We start from the raw sequence: 23,448 nt of genomic DNA, 5'->3' as shown, positions 1-23,448 counted from the left end.
CTTACAGGTTATTACAAAATACTGAGTATAGTTCCCTGTGCTATACCGTAGGTCCTTGTTGGTTATCTGTTTTATATATAGGGGTGTGTATATATTAATCCCACCCTCCTAATTTATCCCTCCCCCCGTTCCCCTTTGGTAGCCATAAGTTTGTTTTCTATGTCTGTGGATCTCTTCCTGTTTTGTAAATAAGTTCATCTGTATCTTTTTTTCAGATTCTACACAAAAGTGATATCATATATTTGTCTTTCTCTGTCTTACTTCACACAGTATGATAATCTCTAGGTCCATCCATGTTGCTGTAAATGGCATTATTTCATTCTTTTTTGTGGCTGAGTAATATTCCACTGTATGTATGTACCACATCTAGTTTATCCATTCCTGTGTCGATGGACATTTAGGTTGTTTCCATGTCTTGGCTATTGTAAATAGTGTTGCTATGAATCTAGGGGTGCATGTATCTTTCCAAATTATAGTTTTCTCCAGATATGCCCAGGAGTGGGATTGCTGGATCATATAGTGACTCTATTTTTAGTTTTCTAAGGAACCTTCACACTATTCTCATAGTGACTGTACCAAGTTTTGATTTCTTTTGGATAATACCTAGGAGTAAAAAAACTGGTCGGGGGTAATTTTAAGAAACTGCCGAACTTTTCTTGGGGCTGTACCGTGTTTCATTCCCCCCAGCACTGTATGTATTCCATTTGCTCTACAATCTCACCAACAGTGGATCTTGGCAGATTTAAAAATTTTACCCATTCTCATGTGTGTAGCAGTACCTCACTGTGGTTTTAATTTACATTTTTCTAATAACTAGTGATAAGTTATATGTTATTATATGATAGATATAATTATAGATTTAATTATATGTATAATATAGATATTATATCTCTGATTATATATTATATGTTAACATATAATATACAGTATATTAGTTATATATTATAGAATATATATTAGTTACATACTATAGAATATATATATTATAGAATATATATATTAGCTATATAGTTATCAATATTATATGTTGAAGAACTTTCCACATGTTCATCAGCCATTAGGATACAGAGATTGTAGAACAATCTGTCTCTGCCACTGGATTGTGACACTCTTTAAGTCTGGGACCATTTCTTATTCATCTATGTGTCCTGTTGCTCAGCTAGCAAAGTTCCTTGTACAGAATAGCTTCCTCCACCTCCCCACCCCACAAAAAAACATAATTACTGAATTGAATCAATCACCACTTCAGCCTCGAGAGGCCCCCCTCATGCTTTTCCATCGTGGTATGTAATGCCCCGATGACTTTCATACTTTTGCCAGTATTCTCTGGAGGCTGGGCCCGCCCTGCCCGCCCACAGCAGCAGGCCAGAATTCCCTGAGGGCGAAAGCACCAATGGCCACTCAGCAGCCCTCAGCCAGTGCCTGAAGAGATGGTGTTTAAATAGCCCAGCAAGCGTATCCCTTGAGGACACACCTCTGAGGCACATGGTGTTCTATCTACGCTGAGAGTTCCTCGTGGGATGAAGCTCCTGTTACCCACAGTGGGAAGTGGCTTGATCATACACTCCTTATTGGCTTCGCTGCCTCGCCTTCCCTTCTGTGCTCACTTTCCCACTTCCTTATTGGAATTTCCTTGAATCACCTCCCACATACACAACTTTTTCAGGATCTTTTTATGGGGGAACAAAAACAAAGACAGTAGCCTTCTTTTCCAAATGAAGAAACCAAGGTGCTGAGAAAATAAGTGAAGTACTCAAGGCACAGCTAGTAACTGATGAATCTACATCCTCTGGCACCTAGAAACATGCTCTTTTAGAAGATGGAGTTTGTCCTCATGAGCAATGATAACCATTGAGACATGGAAGAACAGTGCAAGAAGAAGAAGAAATATCTATCTACCTACTTACCTACCTACCTACCTACCTATATCTGAGAGATAGCAAAAGGCTATATAAAATGAAAGGTAAATAAGTGAAATGGTTCACCTACAGCGCTTATTATGTGCCAGGCACTATTTTAACTGCTTTTTGTGTGTTGATTCATTTAACACAATACCCTATAAGGCAGGTGCATTATTACCATTATCCCGTTCATAGAAAAAGAAAAAAGACACAGAGATCTTAAGGAACTTGCCGAAGGTCACACTTGCCCAGGTCTGACTCCTGGATTTGTGCTCACAGCCATCAAACTACATTGACTTTGGGGAAGTGCCAGAGAAATTCTAGAAGTGACAGATTACTATTCGTTTTTGGCAGCAGTAGTCCTGAAAAGAGAACCTGGGATTATCCTTAATTAAGGACTAATTCTTCCTAGGGCCATAAAAGAACTCATTCCAGTCAGCTAGGATATTTTCAGGGGCAGAAACTAAATACCCAACTAAAAATGACTTAAGCAACAGGGAGTAACTAATAAATCTCACAGAATAAGGGATCTGGAGGCAGGCGGTTCCAAACTTGGTTAATTCAGAATTTAAATGACATCAAAGCACTAGTGACTCACATATTCATTCTTTATGTTCCACCCAATTCCATCTTCTTTGTGATTCTCTTGGTTCTCAGGAAGGTTGTCTTGATTCCAAATAGAAAAGTATCATTGGAAAGGGAGGAAGGAAATTTGTCCCAGAATCCCCAGGAAGATATCCCCTTTGGTCCCATTGGACAGGGTTGGGTCATGTGATCCAAGCGCTGGGGAAGCTGAGAAAGTGAGTCTGGCATTCTCTGTCTCCATCACGGAAGGCGGGTTCCGCTGGAAACAAAAAACCGAACAGGGACTGGCGGGAGAAGGCAACCAATCATGATGCCACATCACTTAAATCCCACGTGGAAGCTTTATTTTCATGCTGTGCTGAAATTTGGAAAAGCCAGAACCCAGCTGCTTTGCAAAGACAGTTGTGGAAAACAATTGGACGTAGTGCTCAGGTTCGCGGCCAGAGATGGCACCAGCTGATGATGTCATATTTCAGAGCAGGATGTTAGGCCAGGAGCCAGGACCTGAAGCATTCAGTCCCGTCCGAACAGGGAGGTACCACGTTGACCATATTTAGGAGGCCTCAGAGACTGGCTGCAAAATCCATACCAGAGCCAGGAGAAGTGGGATTGCTGGACTCAGCCAGTCAGTGGATATTCGGTGCGTGTTTACTCTTCGGGCCGCGTATTAAGTGTTGCCAGGGGAGGGGGGATACTGAGATGTCAAATGTGTGTCGTGACCCTAAGAAAGACATAAAAATCTAATAGTAATCAACACAGCTGAGCACGTACTCTCTGCAAAGCCTGTGTAAAGCAGTTTACATTGTTTTAGACGCTAAAATGTACTTTTAATCCTCACAGTAACCCTACGAAATAGGTTATATTTATTAGCTCCATTCACCAATATGGAAACTGAGACCAAGAAGGAAATGGAGGTGTGGAGAGTTTAAGTATGCTTGAGATTAAGATACTCAATATTTCTTGAATGATTTTATAAAATAAAAACCGAATTAAGAAATGAAGACATTGGCTGTAAACTCTCTCTCTCAAAAAAAAAAGAGTGGATATGATAAATATTACATGGCACTATAAAGACTGAGGCACACAGTCAAATTAACTTTTATTTTTAATTGAAGTATAGTTGATTTATAATATTGTGTTAGTTTCAGGCATACAGCAAAGTGATTCCTTTTTTTTTTCAGATTATTTTCCATTAGAGGTTATTACAAGGTTGTATATAGCTTCCTGTGTTATATAGTAAATTCTTGTTGCTTATCTATTTTATGTATAATGGTTATCTGTTAATCCCATACTCCTAATTTATCCCTCCCCCCCACCTTTACTTTGGTAACCATAAGTTTGTTTTCTGTGTCTATGAGTCTGTTTCTGTTTTACAAATAAGTTCATTTGTATTATTTTTTAGGTTCCTCATATAAGTGATAATCATATAATATTTGACTTTTTCTGTTTGACTTACTTCACTTAGTATGATAATCTTTAGGTCCATCCATTTTGCTGCAAATGGCAATATTTCATTCATTTTTATGGCTGAGTAATATTCCATTGTGTGTATGTGTATACCACATCTATTTAAACCAGTTGTCTGTTTTTGGGCACTTGGGTTGTTGTTTCTGTGTCTTGGCTATTGCAAATAGTGCTGCTATGAATATTGGGGTACATGTATCTTTTTGAATTAGAATTTTCATCTTTTCTGGATATATGCCCAAGAGTGGGATTGCTGGATCATATCGTAACTCTATTTTTACTTTTTTAAGGAACATCCAAACTATTCTCCATAGTGGCTGTACCAGTTTACATTCCCACCAGCCATGTAGGAGGGTTCCGTTTTCTCCACACCCTCTCCAGCATTTATTATTTATAGACTTTTTGGTATTAGTCATTCTGACCAGTATGAGGTGATACCTCAGTGTGGTTTTGATTTGCATTTCTCTAACAAATTGACTTTAAAAGAGGGTGAGGCTGAGCCCAAGACAGGTAGGCAGAGAAATCAGCAACCAGGGTGATAAAACAGACAGAATTCTTCCAGTTTCCACGACCAAACCCTGATTAGAAGGAACCTAGAAGGTCATTGTATGCAAGGGGACAGTTTCACCTGATTCAGGGAGCCGGGACAGTAGTCAGGAGGCCAGAGAGACTTTTACATTTTTAAAAATAAATTTATTTATTTGTTTTTATTTTTGGCTGTGTTTGGTCTCTGTTGCTGTGCACAGGCTTTCTCTAGTTGCAGCGAGCGGGGGCTACTCTTCATTGCGGTGCGTGGGCTTCTCATTGTTGTGGCTTCTCTTGTTGCAGAACATGGGCTCTAGGCACGCAGACTTCAGTAGTTGTGGCTCACGGGCTCTAGAGCACAGGTTCTGTAGTTGTGGCACATGGGCTTAGCTGCTCCGCGGCATGTGGGATCTTCCCTGGCCAGGGATCGAACCCATGTCCCATGCATTGGCAGGTGGATTCTTAACAACTGTACCACCAGGGAAGCCCCAGAGAGACTTTTGAAACATTCAGGAGTACAGTATAGTAAAGCCTGCTGCCCAAGTTCCAGGGACAATTCCCAAAATCCCAGGTTGACAGAAGATGAAGATCCAAAGTAGCTTTCAGACATGCTAAGAGGCCACAGCCATATGATTTACAGCTGTTGGTATATATATGAAATGGAATACTACTAAGCCATAAAAGAATGAAGTTTTGCCATTTGCAACAGCATGGATGGACTTGGAAGGTATTATGCTAAGTGAAATAAGTCAGACAAAGACAAATAGTGTATGATATCACTTGTATGTGGAATCTGAAAAATAAAACAACTAGTGAATATAGCAAAAAAGGACAGAACCCCAGATATAGAGAACAAACGAGTGGTTACCAATGTGAAGGGTCAAGATAGAGATAGAGGAATAAGAGGTACAAACTACTGTGAATAAAATAAGTTACAAGCACAGGGAATATAACCAATATTTTATAAAACTATGAATGGAATGTAACCTTTAAAAATTATGAATTGCTATGCTGTATACCTGAAACTCGTATAATACTGTACATCAACTATACCTCAATAAAAAAGTTCTGTTTCTTTTTTTTAAGATTTACAGCTGCCAATAGGCTCTCCCAGCTGCATTTAACCTTTTCCTCCAAATTTAGGGTCACCAGTTCATCCTGGTTTGCCTGGGTCTCTCCCAGTGTCAGACTGTCCCACACACTGGAAAACCTCTCAGTCCTGGGCAAACTAAAATGTTTGGTCATCCTACATAAAATAGACACACCCAATCTAGGTTGCCCTGACAACTCATCTGATGGATGATGGAGAAGGAAAAATTAGAGAGAGAGAGAGAGATGTGAGAGAGGGAGTTTGCCCCTCTCTCAATAATAAATTCCCTTAACAAAATCCACTCAAGGCAGAATAAAAGTTTCTATAAATATTGGATTTTCTTGGAATCAGGAGATTCTCTACTCCCTGGTATTATAGCACCCACACTATCCAAAATGGTACCCACTGGCCATATGTAGCTACTAAGCACTTGAAATGTACAAGTCCATAATTGATATTAATAGGACATTCCATCCAAAAGCAACAGAATACACTTTCTTCTCAAGTGCTCATGGAACCTTCTCCAGGATAGATCATATCTTGGGTCACAAATCAAGCCTTGGTAAATTTAAGAAAATTGAAATCATATCAAGTATCTTTTCCAACCACAACACTATAAGACGGTATCAATTACAGGAGAAAAATCTGTAAAAAACACAAACACATGGAGGCTAAACAATACACTACTAAATAACCAAGAGATCACTGAAGAAATCAAAAAATATCTAGAAACGAATGACAATGAAAACATGACAGCCCAAAACCTATGGGATGCAGCAAAAGCAGTTCTGAGGGAAGTTTATAGCAATACAGTGCTACCTCAAGAAACAAGAAACATCTCAAATAAACAACCTAACGTTACACCTAAAGCGATTAGAGAAAGAAGGAAAAAAACCCTCAAAGTTAGCAGAAGGAAAGAAATCATAAAGATCCGATGAGAAATAAATGAAAACGAAATGATGGAAACAATAGCTAAAATCAATAAAACTAAAAGCTGGTTCTTTGAGAAGATAAACAAAATTGATAAACCATTAGCCAGACTCATCAGGAAAAAAAGGGAGAAGACTCAAATCAACCGAATTAGAAATGAAAGGGGAGAAGTAACAACTGACACTGCAGAAATACAAAGGATCATGGGAGATTACTACAAGCAATTCTATGCCAATAAAATGGACAACCTGGAAGAAACGGACAAATTGTTAGAAATGCACAACCTTCTGAGACTGAACCAGGAAGAAATAGAAAATATAAACAGACCAATCACAAGCACTGAAATTGAGACTGTGATGAAAAATCTTCCAACAAACAAAAGCCCAGGACCAGATGGCTTCAGAAGCGAACTCTATCAAACATTTAGAGAAGAGCTAACGCCTATCCTTCTCAAACTCTTCCAAAATATAACAGAGGGAGGCACACTCCCAAACTCATTCTACAAGACCACCATCACCCTGATACTAAAGCCAGACAAAGACGTCACAAAGAAAGAAAACTACAGGCCAGTGTCACTGATGAACGTAGATAAAAAAATCCTCAACAAAATACCAGCAAACAGAATCCAGCAGCACATTAAAAGGATCATACACCATGATCAAGTGGGGTTTATCCCAGGAATGGAAGGATTCTTCAATATACGCAAATCAATGTGGTATACCATATTAACAGACTATAGGAGAAAAACCATATGATCATCTCAATAGATGCAGGAAAAACTTTTGACATAATTCAACACCCATTTATGATAAAAACCCTCCAGAAAGTAGGCATACAGGGAACTTTCCTCAACATAATAAAGGCCATATATGACAAACCCACAGCCAACATCATTCTCCATGATGAAAAACTGAAACCATTTCCACTAAGATCAGGAACAAGACAAGGTTGTCCACTCTCACCACTATTATTCAACATAGTTTTGGAAGTTTTAGCCACAGCAATCAGAGAAGAAAAAGAAATGAAAGAAATCCAAATCAGAAAAGAAGAAATAAAGCTGTCACTGTTTGCAGATGACATGATACTATACATAGAGAATCCTAAAGATGCTACCAGAAAACTACTAGAGCTAACCAATGAATTTGGTAAAGTAGCAGGATACAAAATTAATGCACAGAAATCTCTTGCATTCCTATACACTGTTGATGAAAAATCTGAAAGAGAAATTAAGGAAACAGTCCCATTTACCATTGCAACAAAAAGAATAAAATACCTGGGAATAAACCTACCTAAGGAGACAAAAGACCTGTATGCAGAAAACTATAAGATACTGATGAAAGAAATTAAAGATGATATGAACAGATGGAGAGATATACCATGTTCTTGGATTGGAAGAATCAGCATTGTGAAAATGACAGTACTACCCAAAGCAATCTACAGATTCAATGCAATCCCTATCAAACTACCAATAGGATTTTCCACAGAACTAGAACAAAAAATTTCACAATTTGTACGGAAAAACAAAAGACCCGGAATAGCCAAAGCAATCTTGAGAAGGAAAAACGGAGCTGGAGGAATCAGGCTCCTTGGCTTCAGACTATACTATAAAGCTACAGTAATCAAGGCAATATGGTACTGGCACAAAAACAGAAATATAGATCAATGGAACAGGATAGAAAACCCAGAGATAAACCCACACACATATGGTCCCCTTATTTTTGATAAAGGAGGCAAGAATATACAATGGAGAAAAGACAGCCTCTTCAGCAATTGGTGCTGGGCAAACCAGACAGCTACATGTAAAAGAATGAAATTAGAACACTCCCTAACACCATACACAAAAATAAACTCAAAATGGATTAAAGACCTAAATGTAAGGCCAGACACAAACTCTTAGAGGAAAACATAGGCAGAACACTCTATGACATAAATCACAGCAAGATCCTTTTTGACCCACCTCCTAGAGAAATGGAAATAAAAACAAAAATAAACAAATGAGACCTAATGAAACTTAAGAGCTTTTGCACAACAAAGGAAACCATAAACAAGACGAAAAGACAACCCTTAGAATGGGAGGAAATATTTGCAAATGAAGCAACTGACAAAGGATCAATCTCCAATATTTACAAGCAGCTCATGCAGCTCAATATCAAGAAAACAAACAACCCAATCCAAACATGGACAGAAAACCTAAATAGATGTTTCTCCAAAGAAGATATACAGATTGCCAACAAACACATGAAAGGATGCTCAACATTGCTAATCATTAGAGAAATGCAAATCTAAACTACAATGAGGTATCACCTCACACTGGTCAGAATGGCCATCATCAAAAAATCTACAAATAAATAATCCTGAAGAGGGTATGGAGAAAAGGGGACCCTCTTGCACTGTTGGTGGGAATGTAAATTGATGCAGCCACTATGGAGAACAGTATGGAGGTTCCTTAAAAAACTACAAATAGAACTACCATACTACCCAGCAATCCCACTACTGGGCATATACCCTGAGAGAACCGTAATTCAAAAAAAGTCATGTACCACAATTTTACCACAATGTTCATTGCAGCTCTATTTACAATAGCCAGGACATGCAAGCAACCTAAGTGTCCATCAACAGATGAATGGATAAAGAAGTTGTGGCATATATATATATATATATATATATATATATATACACACACACACACACACAATGGAGTATTACTCAGCCATAAAAAGAAACTAAATTGAGTTATTTGTAGTGAGGTGGATGGACCTAGAGTCTGTCATACAGAGTGAAGTAAGTCAGAAACAGAAAAACAAATACCATATGCTAATACATATATATGGAATGTAAGGAAAAGCAGAGGTTCTGAAGAATCTAGGGACAGGACAGGAATAAAGATGCAGAAGTAGAGAATAGACTTGAGGGCACGGGGAGGGGGAAAGCTAAGCTGTGACAAAGTGAGAGAGTGGCATGGACATATATACACTACCAAATGTAGAATAGATAGCTAGTGGGAAGGAGCCACATAGCACAGGGAAATCAGCTCAGTGCTCTGTGACCACCTAGAGGGGTGGGATAGGGAGGGTGGGACGGAGATGCAAGAGGGAGGAGATATGGGGATATATGTATATGTATAGCTGATTCACTTTGTTATAAAGCAGAAACTAACACACCATTGTAAAGCAATTATACTTCAGTAAAGATGTTAAAACATTAAAAAAATAAATGTGCAAGTCCAAACTGAGATATGCGGGGAAAAAAATCAAGTGTGAAAAAACTGTTTGATTTTAAGACTTACTACAGGAAACAAAATAGAATGTAAAGTCTCATTAATATGCTTTATATTGATTATACGTTGAAATGATAATATTCTAGGTATATTGAGTTAAATGTTATTAACATTAATTTCACCTGTTTCTTTTTTCTTTTATTTATCTATTTATTTATTTTTGGCTGTGTTGAGTCTTCATTGTTGCGCCCGGACTTTCTCTAGTTGCAGCGAGTGGGGGCTGCTCTTCGTTGCAGTGCACGGGCTTCTCATTGCTGTGGCTTCTCTTGTTGCGGAGCACGGGCTGTAGGTGCATTGGCTTCTGTAGTTGTGGCTCACAGGCTCAGTAGTTGTGGCTTGCGGGCTCTAGAGCTCAGGCTCAGTAGCTGTGGCGCACGGGCTTAGTTGATCCGCGGCATGTGGGATCTTCCCGGACCAGGGCTCGAACCCATGTCTACTGCATTGGCAGGCGGATTCTTAACCACTGAGCTGCCAGGGAAGTCCTCACCTGTTTCTTTTTACTTCTCTTAATGTGTAATTTTTAATCACATGTATTGCTTACATTATATTTCTGTTGGATGGAGCCTTTCTGAAAATATAATTCTGGGGAGAATGTCTCTATTAAGAGAGATTCCCATTGTTTGTTTGTTGTTTCCTTTGCTATTGTTTACAAAACTAAGCTACACATTAATCAGTTAAAATTATGCAAATCATGCAAAGGCTTCAGATGAGGTTTGCAAAAGGGACTGCATTGCTTTGTAGGCATTGCCCTAGAGCTGTTTAAGGCAGAAAAGCTGCCCAGAACACACTCATGCTTCTTATGACCAGGAATTCCAGGCCAAGCTACAGTGCATATAATAATAACACCGATGAGTTCATTGTTCTGAACTTAAGGCCAAATGGGACACTGGCTCTTTCCGTATAGTGTGAAAATTTTATGACTAGGAGATACGAAACACATTTTGAAAAACAGTAACTAATGCAATCCACATCTTTTTTTTTAAAAAACTTTTTAGAATTGAGCAAGTTTTGGTTCTCTGAAGATGGCAACGGTGATAATGTCTAATACTTGTTTAAATTTTTATATTTTCAAAGATCGTTACAGTTTTGTTTTTGTTGTTTCCATTTAATGGACTGTATATCCCCATGAGGCTATCTGAGTTGTTGTTGTGTGCACGTTTTATGGGTGAGAAGCTGTCCCACGTCTTTTTAATCCTGCTTAGTGTTCTTTTGACTACATCTGTGATGGAGCCAAATTCTACCCAGCTGTGAAAGGCAGTCAGGCACATCTCTTCACAGCTCAGCATTCACATCGTGCGGCTAGCTTGAAATTGACCATGGTGTGAGTGTTCATACCACGGTCATTGGCAAATGCTATAAATCAGGTTTATTTATTTTGTTGTCTGTTGTTTTTTTCTGGAGAGCCAGTTATGAATCATTTTATAGCCCACCACTAGGTACGCCTCCAAGAATGAGAGAAGTTGAGGATTAGAAAACATATTTTAGAGTACATGAACAAATACACATTCTCTGAGTTCAAGAACTGAATTCTATAGAGATAAGATTCTTTTAAAGTGAAAAAAGTCATGCTACCCTCAGTTTGTACATTGTAAGAAAACGATGATGCTACTTTGCTCAGGTAGGCAAGGCCCAGATGATTTAAACCTGAAGCAGCCTGCCTTCCGAAAAGAGGGAAACCACCCTCCGAGCTCTAACACAGTTGTTTGCTTCTGTCTTCTGTTGTCTGTTTCTTTCCCTCCCTCCCTCCCTCCCGGTCTCTCTCTCTCTCTCTCTCTCTCTCTCTTTCTCTTTCTCCCCTTCTATTCTTCTTTCTGTTTATCTTTTTCTGCCTTTGTGTGTGTGTCCTGTAGGGAGGAAAGATAATTTTCTGAGTTCGTAGCTCAGACCTCTGTAATCAAAAAACAGATTAGCAAGATAAAAACAAACAAGTTTATTAACATGTATACCTCATATATATCAATACATGGGAGACACCCGGGGGAAATGAGTAACTGTCTGAGGTCCTTCAAATTCAGGGTTAAATACCATCTTAATAGGGAAAGGGGAGGAAGGAGCTTGGCCTCTTAGGGGAGACTAAATGATTTTTAGGGACTATGAATGGGCCCTTAGCAGAGATGGGAAATATGATGGTTTGTGACAAAGTTTATCTGGGCCTGGTGTTGACTTCTAGTCTCTTCTCCTGTGACAAGAGGCAATCTTCCCTGGTTGATGAAACTCCCGGGGTGGGGATTTATGACAATCGAGTTCCTTTTGGAGGATCTGACTTTAGGCAGATAAGAGGAATTTAGAGAAAGTTTACGTTTGCTGTCTTTCAAGTGCCTTCAGCTCAATATAATCAATATACCAAAGCAGCATATTTGGGGGTGGCTTGTCCTGAACCCCTGCAGTCATATTTTGGGGTGGCATATTCTGTTAGCCTTTAGTGTCTATCATAAATACACATACAATTTTTACTACATAGGTTACTATGGAATAGAGCTAGAAATTCAAGAAACCAAACAACACCACTGCAACGCCTTCGTCCAAAGAAAGCTGGCACAAAATCTTTCATTTTCTTCTATGGAAAAACAGTCAAGCACTAAATTCACCAGTGAGCAAAAGACACAGATTGGCTGAATGGATTAAAAAACAAGACCCATATATATGCTGTCTACAAGAGACCCATTTCAGACCTAGAGACACATACAGACTGAAAGTAAGGGGATGGAAAAAGATATTCCATGCAAATGGAAACCAAAAGAAAGCTGGAGTAGCAATTCTCGTATCAGACAAAATAAACTTTAAAATAAAGACTATTAGAAGAGACAAAGAAGGACACTACATAATGATCAAGGGATCGATCCAAGAAGAAGATATAACAATTGTAAATATTTATGCACCCAACATAGGAGCACCTAAATACATAAGCCAAATACTAACAGCCATAAAAGTGGAAATCGACAGTAACACATTCATAGTAGGGGACTTTAACACCCCACTATCACCCATGGACAGATCATCCAAAATGAAAATAAATAAGGAAACACAAGCTTTAAATGATACATTAAACAAGATGGACTTAATTGATATTTATAGGACATTCCATCCAAAAACAACAGAATACACATTTTTCTCAAGTGCTCATGGAGCATTCTCCAGGATAGATCATATCTTGGGTCACCAATCAAGCCTTGGTAAATTTAAGAAAATTGAAATTGTATCAAGTATCTTTTCCGACCACAACGCTATGAGACTAGATATCAATTACAGGAAAAGATCTGTAAAAAATACAAACACATGGAGGCTAAACAATACACTACTTAATAACGAAGTGATCACTGAAGAAATCAAAGAGGAAATAAAAAAATACCTAGAAACAAATGACAGTGGAGACACGATGACCCAAAACCTATGGGATGCAGCAAAAGCAGTTCTAAGAGGGAAGTTTATAGCAATACAATCCTACCTTAAGAAACAGGAGACATCTCAAATAAACAAACTAACCTTGCACCTAAAGTAATTAGAAAAAGAAGAACAAAAAACCCCCACAGTTAGCAGAAGGAAGGAAATCATAAAGATCAGATCAGAAATAAATGAAAAAGAAATGAGGGAAACGATAGCAAAGATCAGTAAAACTAACAGCTGGTTCTTTGAGAAGATAAACAAAATTGATAAACCATTAGCCAGACTCATCAAGAAAAAAAGGGAGAAGACTCAAATCAATAGAATTAGAAATGAAAAAGGAGAAGTAACAACTGACACTGCAGAAATACAAAAGATCATGAGCGATTACTACAAGCAACTCTATGCCAATAAAATGGAAAACTGGAAGAAATGGACAAATTCTTAGAAATGCACAACCTGCCAAGACTGAATCAGGAAGAAATAGAAAATATGAACAGACCAATCACAAGCACGGAAATTGAAACTGTGATTAAAAATCTTCCAACAAACAAAAGCCCAGGACCAGATGGCTTCACAGGCGAAGTCTATCAAACATTTAAAGAAGAGCTAACACCTATCCTTCTCAAACTCTTCCAAAATATAGCAGAGGAAGGAACACTCCCAAACTCATTCTACGAGGCTACCATCACCCTGATACCAAAACCAGACAAGGATGTCACAAAGAAGGAAAACTACAGGCCAATATCCCTGATGAACATAGATGCAAAAATCCTCAACAAAATACTAGCAAACAGAATCCAACAGCACATTAAAAGGATCATACACCATGATCAAGTGGGGTTTATTCCAGGAATGCAAGGATTCTTCAATATACGCAAATCAATCAATGTGATAAACCATATTAACAAATTGAAGGAGAAAAACCATATGATCATCTCAATAGATGCAGAGAAAGCTTTCGACAAAATTCAACAGCGATTTATGATAAAAACCCTGCAGAAAGTAGTCATAGAGGGAACTTTCCTCAACATAATAAAGGCCATATATGACAAACCCACAGCCAACATCATCCTCAGTGGTGAAAAACTGAAAGCCTTTCCACTAAGATCAGGAACAAGACAAGGTTGCCCACTCTCACCACTCTTATTCAACATAGTTTTGGAAGTTTTAGCCACAGCAATCAGAGAAGAAAAGGAAATAAAAGGAATCCAAATCGGAAAAGAAGAAGTAAAGCTGTCACTCTTTGCAGATGACATGATACTATACATAGAGAATCCTAAACATGCTACCAGAAAACTACTAGAGCTAACCAATGAATTTGGTAAAGGTGCAGAATACAAAATTAATGCACAGAAATCTCTGGCATTCCTATACACTAGTGATGAAAAATCTGAAAGTGAAATCAAGAAAACACTCCCATTTACCATTGCAACAAAAAGAATAAAATATCTAGGAATAAACCTACCTAAGGAGACAAAAGACCTGTATGCAGAAAATTATAAGACACTGATGAAAGAAATTAAAGATGATACAAATAGATGGAGAGATATACCATGTTCTTGGATTGGAAGAATCAGCATTGTGAAAATGACTGTACTACCCAAAGCAATCTACAGATTCAATGCAATCCCTATCAAACTACCACTGGCATTTTTCACAGAACTAGAACAAAAAATTTCACAATTTGTATGGAAACACCAAAGACCCCGAATAGCCAAAGCAATCTTGAGAACAAAAAACAGAGCTGGAGGAATCAGGCTCCTTGACTTCAGACTATACTACAAAGCTACAGTAATCAAGATAGTATGGTACTGGCACAAAAACAGAAAGATAGATCAATGGAACAGGATAGAAAGCCCAGAGATAAACCCACGCACATATGGTCACCTTATCTTTGATAAAGGAGGCAGGAATGTACAGTAGAGAAAGGACAGCCTCTTCAATCAGTGGTGCTGGGAAAACTGGACAGGTACATGTAAAAGTATGAGGTTAGATCACTCCCTAACACCATACACAAAAATAAGCTCAAAATGGATTAAAGACCTAAATGTAAGGCCAGAAACTATCAAACTCTTAGAGGAAAACATAGGCAGGACACTCTATGACATAAATCACAGCAAGATCCTTTTTGACCCACCTCCTAGAGAAATGGAAATTAAAAACAAACAAATGGGACCTAATGAAACTTCAAAGCTTTTGCACAGCAAAGGAAACCATAAACAAGACCAAAAGACAACCCTCAGAATGGGAGAAAATATTTGCAAATGAAGCAACTGACAAAGGATTAATCTCCAAAATTTATAAGCAGCTCATGCAGCTCAATAACAAAAAAACAAACAACCCAATCCAAAAATGGGCAGAAGACCTAAATAGACATTTCTCCAAAGAAGATATACACACTGCCAACAAACACATGAAAGAATGCTCAACATCATTAATCATTAGAGAAATGCAAATCAAAACTACAATGAGATATCATCTCACACCAGTCAGAATGGCCATCACCAAAAAATCTAGAAACAATAAATGCTGGAATGGGTGTGGAGAAAAGGGAACACTCTTGCACTGCTGGTGGGAATGTGAATTGGTACAGCCAATATGCAGAACAGTATGGAGGTTCCTTAAAAAACTACAATTAGAACTACCATATGACCTAGCAATCCCACTCCTGGGCATATACCCTGAGAAAACCATAATTCAAAAAGAGTCATGTACCAAAATGTTCATTGCAGCTCTATTTACAATAGCCAGGAGATCGAAACAACCTAAGTGTCCATCATCGGATGAATGGATAAAGAAGATGTGGCACATATATATACAATGGAATATTACTCAGCCATAAAAAGAAACGAAATTGAGCTATTTGTAATGAGGTGGATAGACCTAGAGTCTGTCATACAGAGTGAAGTAAGTTAGAAAGAGAAAGACAAATACCGTATGCTAACACATATATATGGAACTTAAGAAAAAAAAATGTCATGAAGAACCTAGGGGTAAGACAGGAATAAAGACACAGACCTACTAGAGAATGGACTTGAGGCTATGGGGAGGGGGAAGGGTAAGCTGTGACAAAGCGTGAGAGAGTCATGGACAGATATACACTACCAAATGTAAGGTAGATAGCTAGTGGGAAGCAGCCGCATAGCACAGGGAAATCAGCTCGGTGCTTTGTGACCGCCTGGAGGGGTGGGATAGGGAGGGTGGGAGGGAGGGAGACGCAAGAGGGAAAAGCTATGGGAACATATGTATATGTATAACTGATTCACTTTGTTATAAAGCAGAAACTAACACACCATTGTAAAGCAATTATACTCTAAAAAAAAAAAAGTATGGTACATCTACATGGCAGAATACTGTGCAGCCGTAGAAAAGAAAACAAAAGCTCTCACTACACTGATATGGAAAGATCTCCAGGCTATACTGCTAAGTGAAGAATAGAAAAGCGTGGAGGAGGATATATAAAGCATGATGCCTTTTGCGCAATAAAGGGAGAAATAAGGCCATATACTAATGTTTGCTTATATGGGGAAACAATGCAAGGTGCATGAGAAATCAAGAAAAGTGGTTCTATATTTGGGAAAGGGGTTGCAGAGTGGGGGGGGGATGGGAACAGGTGGGAGAGAGACTTCCTCCGGATTTTTCTTTTTGTAATATTTATTTTTAACCATGTGAATTTGTTACCTATTTAAACACAAAAATAAACATAAAAAAAATTCACCGGTGAGGGGGGGAAACCTTTGAAACCAAAAAAGAAAGGAGATGCTGGACGTAAAAATCTATATATACCTAAAGTGAAATCACTTCAATCATCTGTGGTTGTCTCATATCAAATCAAGCCCAGTTTTTTCTCAATTACTTCATTATTTCCCAACAGGAGAGCCAGATTAGATAATCACACGTGAATTTCAGATTGTGCTCGCTAACTGAAGTTTGTTATTGGCAGTCACTTGAAAAGAGTTGCTCTAAAACAAGCTATTCTGAATGAGTGCCTTGGAGGGTCATTTTCTTTTAACTCATCCCTTCCCTCCCCACACACCAGTGAACTGAGCAAAAGGCTTACCAGATGGTTCTAACTCTGAGCCTTGGTGAATTCTCAGGGTCACTTATCAGAGAGCCTGGAAATCAGTTGGTGCGGATAAAATGAACTAAGAACCAGAGGCCTCAAACGATATGCCATCAGTCGATAAAAGTATGGCCAGGTGTTGTGTTTTATTACAATGCCTTTATTAAAAAAAAATCTGGGGACTTCCCTGGTAGCACAGTAGTTAAGAATCCACCTGCCAATGCAGGGGACATGGGTTCGAGCACTGGTGTGGGAACATCCCACATGCTGGGGAGCAACTAAGCCCGTGCACCACAACTACTGAGCCTGCACTCTAGAGCTCACGAGCCACAACTACTGAGCCCACGTGCCACAAATACTGAAGCCCACATGCCTAGAGCCTGTGCTCCATAGCAAGAGAAGCCACCGCAATGAGAAGCCCATGCACCACAACAAAGAGTAGACCCTGCTCGCCACAACTAGAGAAAGCCCACGCGGCAACGAAGACCCAACACAGCCAAAATATAAACTAAAAAAAAAATCTGACATTGAAAAATTAAGAAGCTTTCCACAAAAATACAGATTTGGGGGTTTTCTTTAGGAGTAACAAGATATCACAATGGGCAGGTGCTCCCTCAGAATTTGTCCCATCATGTGGCTTTTGGATTCTCAAGACCTTCTATGTTCAGTGGCTTTTGTGCCCAACAGGCGACTCTAATCCAGCCACAGTCCAGAATCAGAGTCTCAGGTCCACCTCCCCCATATCCCCTTCTGAAATCAAAAGTTCCTGCGAGCCAAAAGCTTTCTCATAACTCGTTTGGTGACAAGACCTGGCATGAACTGATGGGAGGCTGTTTGTCATCTTTATTTCTCCCACTTAGCGTGAATGTTTGTGCATGTAGCTGCAGAAATGGAAATTCATGTGATTCTTTTTCTTAAATTTTTATTGAAGTATAGTTGATTTACAGTGTTGTGTTAGTTTCAGATGTACAGCAAAGTGATTCAGTTACATATATACTTTTTTAACATTCTCTTCCATTATAGGTTATTACGAGATACCGAGTATAGTTCCCTGTGCTATACAGTAGGTCCTTGTTGGTTATCTGTTTTATGTATAGTAGTGTGTATATTTTAATCCCAACCTCCTAATTTATCCCTCCCCCCCAAATTCATTTGATTCTATGATGTTGCCCCCAACCCTGCTGGTGATGTTTGGTACTGCATAGTGCAGGTACCATATTACCTATTAAAAATCCCCCGAATCCTGCAGTCTGAGCATATGTAGTTCTGAAGGTTTCTGACAGGGGCCTTGGTATCGAAATATATGAAGCACTTGAAACAGTGTCATCATTTAGGAAGCACTAGGTAAGTGATTGCTTTTTTTTTTAAGAGATAACTCTTTTATTTATTTTTTTATTTTTGTTGGAGTATAGTTGATTTACAGTGTTGTTAGTTTCTGTTGTGTCCAAAGTGAATCAGTTATACATATACATATATCCACTCTTTTTTAGATTTTTATTCCCATATACATCATTACAGAGTATTGAGTAGAGCTCCCTGTGCTATACAGTAGGTTCTTATTTGTTATCTGTTTAACACGCACACAGTACTATATATAAATCTCAGCCTCCCAATTTATCCCTGCCCCCACTTCCCCGTTGGTATCCACAAGTTTTTTTTCTACATCTGTGACTATTTCTGTTTTGTAAATAGGTTCCTTTGTACCATTTTTTTTAGATTCCACATATAATGTCATATGATAATTTGTCTTTGTCTGACTTAATTCAGTCAGTATGACACTCTGTAAGTCCATCCATGTCCCTGCAAATGGCATTATTTCATTCTTTTTTATGGCTGAGTAATATTCCATTGTATATATATACCACATCTTCTTTATCCATTCCTCCATTGATGGACATGTAGGTTGCTTCCATGTCCTGGCTATTGTAAGTAGTGCTGCAATGAACATTGAGGTACATGTATCTTTTCGAATTACGGTTTTCTTTGAATCCGTGCCCAGGAGTGGGCTTGCTGGAACATGGTAGCTCTAGCTATCATATGACCCGGTGATTGCTATTAATTAAAATAATACTGTTCCCAGTCCTTAAGAAGATCATGAGTAGGGGAGAGGAGTCATAAATGTAAGAATGACAATATTGTGGCTGGAAGTGGAATACAAGTGCTGACCAATGGTGGCTCCTTAGTGGCAAGAAGAGGGAAGGAGTTTTAAACATAAGGTGGTCTAATATCCCATTTTAAGTTGCTTGTTACCCTGGTCTATGATGTAATCAACACACACACACATGCACATTCACTGCCATTGCCCAAAGCATTCAATACAGTCTATTGACTCGGGAGCACTGCTTGAATGGAAAAGGCAGCAGGACCACCGAATGCAGAAAAGGGTGGCCGTGCACAGGGGTGAATAGCAGAGACAGGCCATGGATTCAGCAGAGCCAGGAGTATTAGAAGGGAGGGACACTGGGCTTCCAAAATTAGCTGTGAATTTCCACCTCAGTCTTAGAAAGCAAGCTGGAAGTTTAGGGGACTTCCTGGTGCTGGTACTTGGGTGGTTCATGCAAATAGCCTCATTTCCCAACCAATGTCACCATGTGCGTAAGAACTTTAGTATTTCCACCTCACTGCACTGAAGGACCAACCCCTCCCTTTTTTAGTGCTTTGAAAGCATTTTAAACATATTTAACTCTGACACTAACCTGTGTTACAAATATTTGTGTTATATATGTGTTTGTGTATATGTACATCTATATAATATGTTTTAATGTGTGTATGTATAATAAATATATATATATTCATATTCCATATTTTTTTCGTTTCCTGGACTAGGGTAAACATTTCTCAAGGCAGAGACAATTTCTTCATTTATTTATCTTTGTCACTCCAAAATCTCATGGAGTGCCCAGAAGACACTCAGTCAGTGTTCATTGAATGCCTTACAAAGTCAGCTTGACTTGGTTCATCGTCATTTTATTCTGCCTCATCCCCAAGGACCAGAAACTCTAGGCCCTGAAGGACCAATGGCCCCTCTAGCTGGTCGTGTACAAGGCCACATAACTCTAGCTGGAACTGCCTTGCTGGCAGCTCCCTAAGGCCCTGCATTGTTGGATCAGTCCGATCTGGCAACAATCTTATAAAATAGCTCCAAAAATCATGGATCTCTCTTTTAGTGTCTTCAGTTTGGATGGCCATCAACTCAAGTGGTTTCCTTGGTTCTTCCTCTGATTCATTTTAGTCCCTCTCTTGCTGTAACTCCACCTTTACCCCTTCACTCCCTAAGAACTTTCTTTAACACCTTCCCGTTCCTTCCGTCCCCACTGTATCTCCTCCACTCTTGTTTAGTCTCCTTGCACATCGTTCCCGGTCCAGTGCACAAACCCATCCCCCAAGCCAGCATGCAGGCATTCATCAGCTGATGTAGCAAGTACGCAGCACCTACTACATGCTGAGGAAGAGAGCACAAAACATTGGCCTGCTTCCTGTGTTCATGGAAGTTAACAATTACATGAGGTATTCAAGCATTCATCAAATAAATACACCAATGAGTGGATGATCGCAAACCAAACAAGAAAGAAACAAAAATTCTTGTATGAAAGCATATAACCAAGGAAGCTGACCTAGGCCTGGGGTGGGGCTCGGCTCGCCTGAGGAAGTGATGTATGAACTGAGCTATGAAGGGTAACTAGGCACTAGAGGGGTAGCAAGGGGAGAGGATTCCAGGCAAAGGGAAGACTGCGTGCTTAGGCCCTGGAGCAGGCAGGAGGAAAGTATGACCAAGGAACTGAGCGGTCAGTGTGGTTTGAACCTGGAGAGCAGAAGTATGAGGAAAGAGGGGCCAGACGCCACTGGCTCTTATCATTACGCTTAGGACTTATATAAATGAGACATTTCGAATGCAACACGAAAGGAAACAGAACTGTACCATGCATATGATTACTGAACAGCATGACTCACTTTGGAAGAGTCACTGGAGAATAGAAATTCATTTTACGTATTTTTCTGTGTAATTATGACAGATTGGCTTTCCTCCTTGTGTGAAGGGAGAGTCTAGAAAATTACTGTCTTGCTTGCTCTAAAAGTATTCTGTTTAGTTCTAGTGTGTTTGAAATGCTTGGTAGGAAAATGGTTTAAAACCCACTCACCCCCCCCATGAGAGTCAAATTGGCCTGGCAGACTGTAAAATTATAGGCCCTGGCAAAACAGAGACTCCATACTGATTGCCTGTTGATCACAGAAGAGAAAGAGAATTAAAATAAGTGAGTTGTTAGTATCTTTGCTAAGAAAGTTTCTTTTCTTGATTGGAAGGTCATTATAACAAGATGACACATGAGCATTTTATATATGTAGCATGACTATGGTGTGAAAACCATATACATTCCCTGGTAACTTGCTCTGGACCAGTGATGACCGAGCTTGTAACGCAACCATTCCGCTTAGAAAGATGTGTGAGGAGGATATCCTGGCTGAAAAAGTTTGATTGTGTTAAAGAATATTTTCATTTCATAGCTTCTGCTGATTCTTTGTGCTGCTAGGGGTTAACATTTGGTGTCAGAGGCTGTTTTATTTATGGTGATGTCTAGCTATGTAAAGTATGCGCCTAGAGCTTGCATATGGGGAACAAAGGTGTTCTAATTAATAAAGTAAAAGTCTGGCACCATTGAGGGCAAGGAAAATCCTTGTGGATTACATTGCCTTTAGGAAAATGTTTTTCTTATCTGAAATATATTGTCTACAATAAATTGGGTTCATCCATGGGAGATGTGTTTTGTTCAAGACCTATTTTTACCCCATCCTAGCAGAGGGTGTCAAATGAGTGCCAAAGTCCGTCCATTCCAGACTGTTCCACTAAGGCCCTGCAACCTCCTGGGGTGGTGTTTAAACTGAGAAAGTCAGACTGGAGGAGACTATTGTAGATTAGCATATTTTATCTACAGTTATCCAGGTGGGAAATGACAGTGAATCATAAGATGAAACCAAACCCCATAGATTGGGGAAGGGATTAATTGGGAAGCAGGGGTGGTTGAGGTTCAGACAATAAATGATTAAAGAAGGGCTCTCTGGGGATGAAAGGAGAAGGCAGTTCTCATCCGATGGTTCAACTGGAGAAGGATTGTTTCCAAGCTCACATAATTGTTGGCAGCACTTAGTTTCTTGTGGGTTGCTGGACCGAGGGCCTCAGTTTTTTGTGGGCTGTTGGCTGGAGGCTGCCCTCCACTCCTCGCTGTGTGGCCCTCTCTATATGACAGCACACAAGATTGCACCTTGTTTCTTCAAAGCCAACAAGAGAGAGGGAGAGTCTCTTAGCAAGACATTAAAATCTTCTGCAACACAATCACATCTGTGTAATCACAGACATCCTATCACCCTTGCCATATTCTGTTGCTTAGAAACAAGCCCTATGTCCCACCTACACTCAAGCGAGGGAATTATATAAGGACATGAACACCAGGAAGTGGGGATCATGAGAGCCACCATAGAATCTTTCTGCCACAGGTGGGAAAGTTTGAGAAGCAAAACCTTAAGCTATTGCTGGCTATTAACATTTTAGCTGTAATAATGTATCGATCAAGAAACAGATTAAGTGCTGGTTATAGGTGCAGAATACAAGAAACCAGTAGTAAAGATTGTTTCCTTTTATGGATCAAGATACAACCTATTCACAGGGGAACAGTTAGCACTATGCCAACTTGAACAATAATAACTGTGTGTATTTGAATTCTTTTTATTTAAAACATAAGAGCCCTGGAAAAGAAGGGCCTTGGCAAGACAAAAATGAGGAAGGGCAGAAGATGAAGGGAGAGTTCAGAAAAGGTTGGAAAATGAATGAGAAAACAAGGAGGAGAGAGATACCTAGACCCATCTCTCTGAAAATGTAAGCATCCAGTCCCATCTCTGACCTTGCTGACTCTTAGATCCAGTTCCTTCTCCTTGCCCAGATTTTGTCTGACTTCCAAGCTCTGATGGTATCGCTCATCCATGAGGTGATGTCGAATAGTAGTTACTTACGTGGACTCTGCTACCCACTGCTTATCTCTGGTCCCCCGTTCCACCCCTTATCAGGTGGGTAAATTGTTCACATTATGAATGCTTATCAACTGTAAAATAGAATCGTAATAACACTTCCTTCACAGAGTTGATGGAATGAAACAAATTGTGACATGGAAAGTGCTAGAACAGCGCCTAAACACAGTAAAGCCTTCAGAAATGGGAGCTACTACTATTGTTTTTTGAA

This window comes from Delphinus delphis, chromosome X (assembly GCF_949987515.2).
Source record: "Delphinus delphis chromosome X, mDelDel1.2, whole genome shotgun sequence".
Taxonomy (NCBI): Eukaryota; Metazoa; Chordata; class Mammalia; order Artiodactyla; family Delphinidae; genus Delphinus; species Delphinus delphis.
This window is presented reverse-complemented; position numbering follows the sequence as displayed.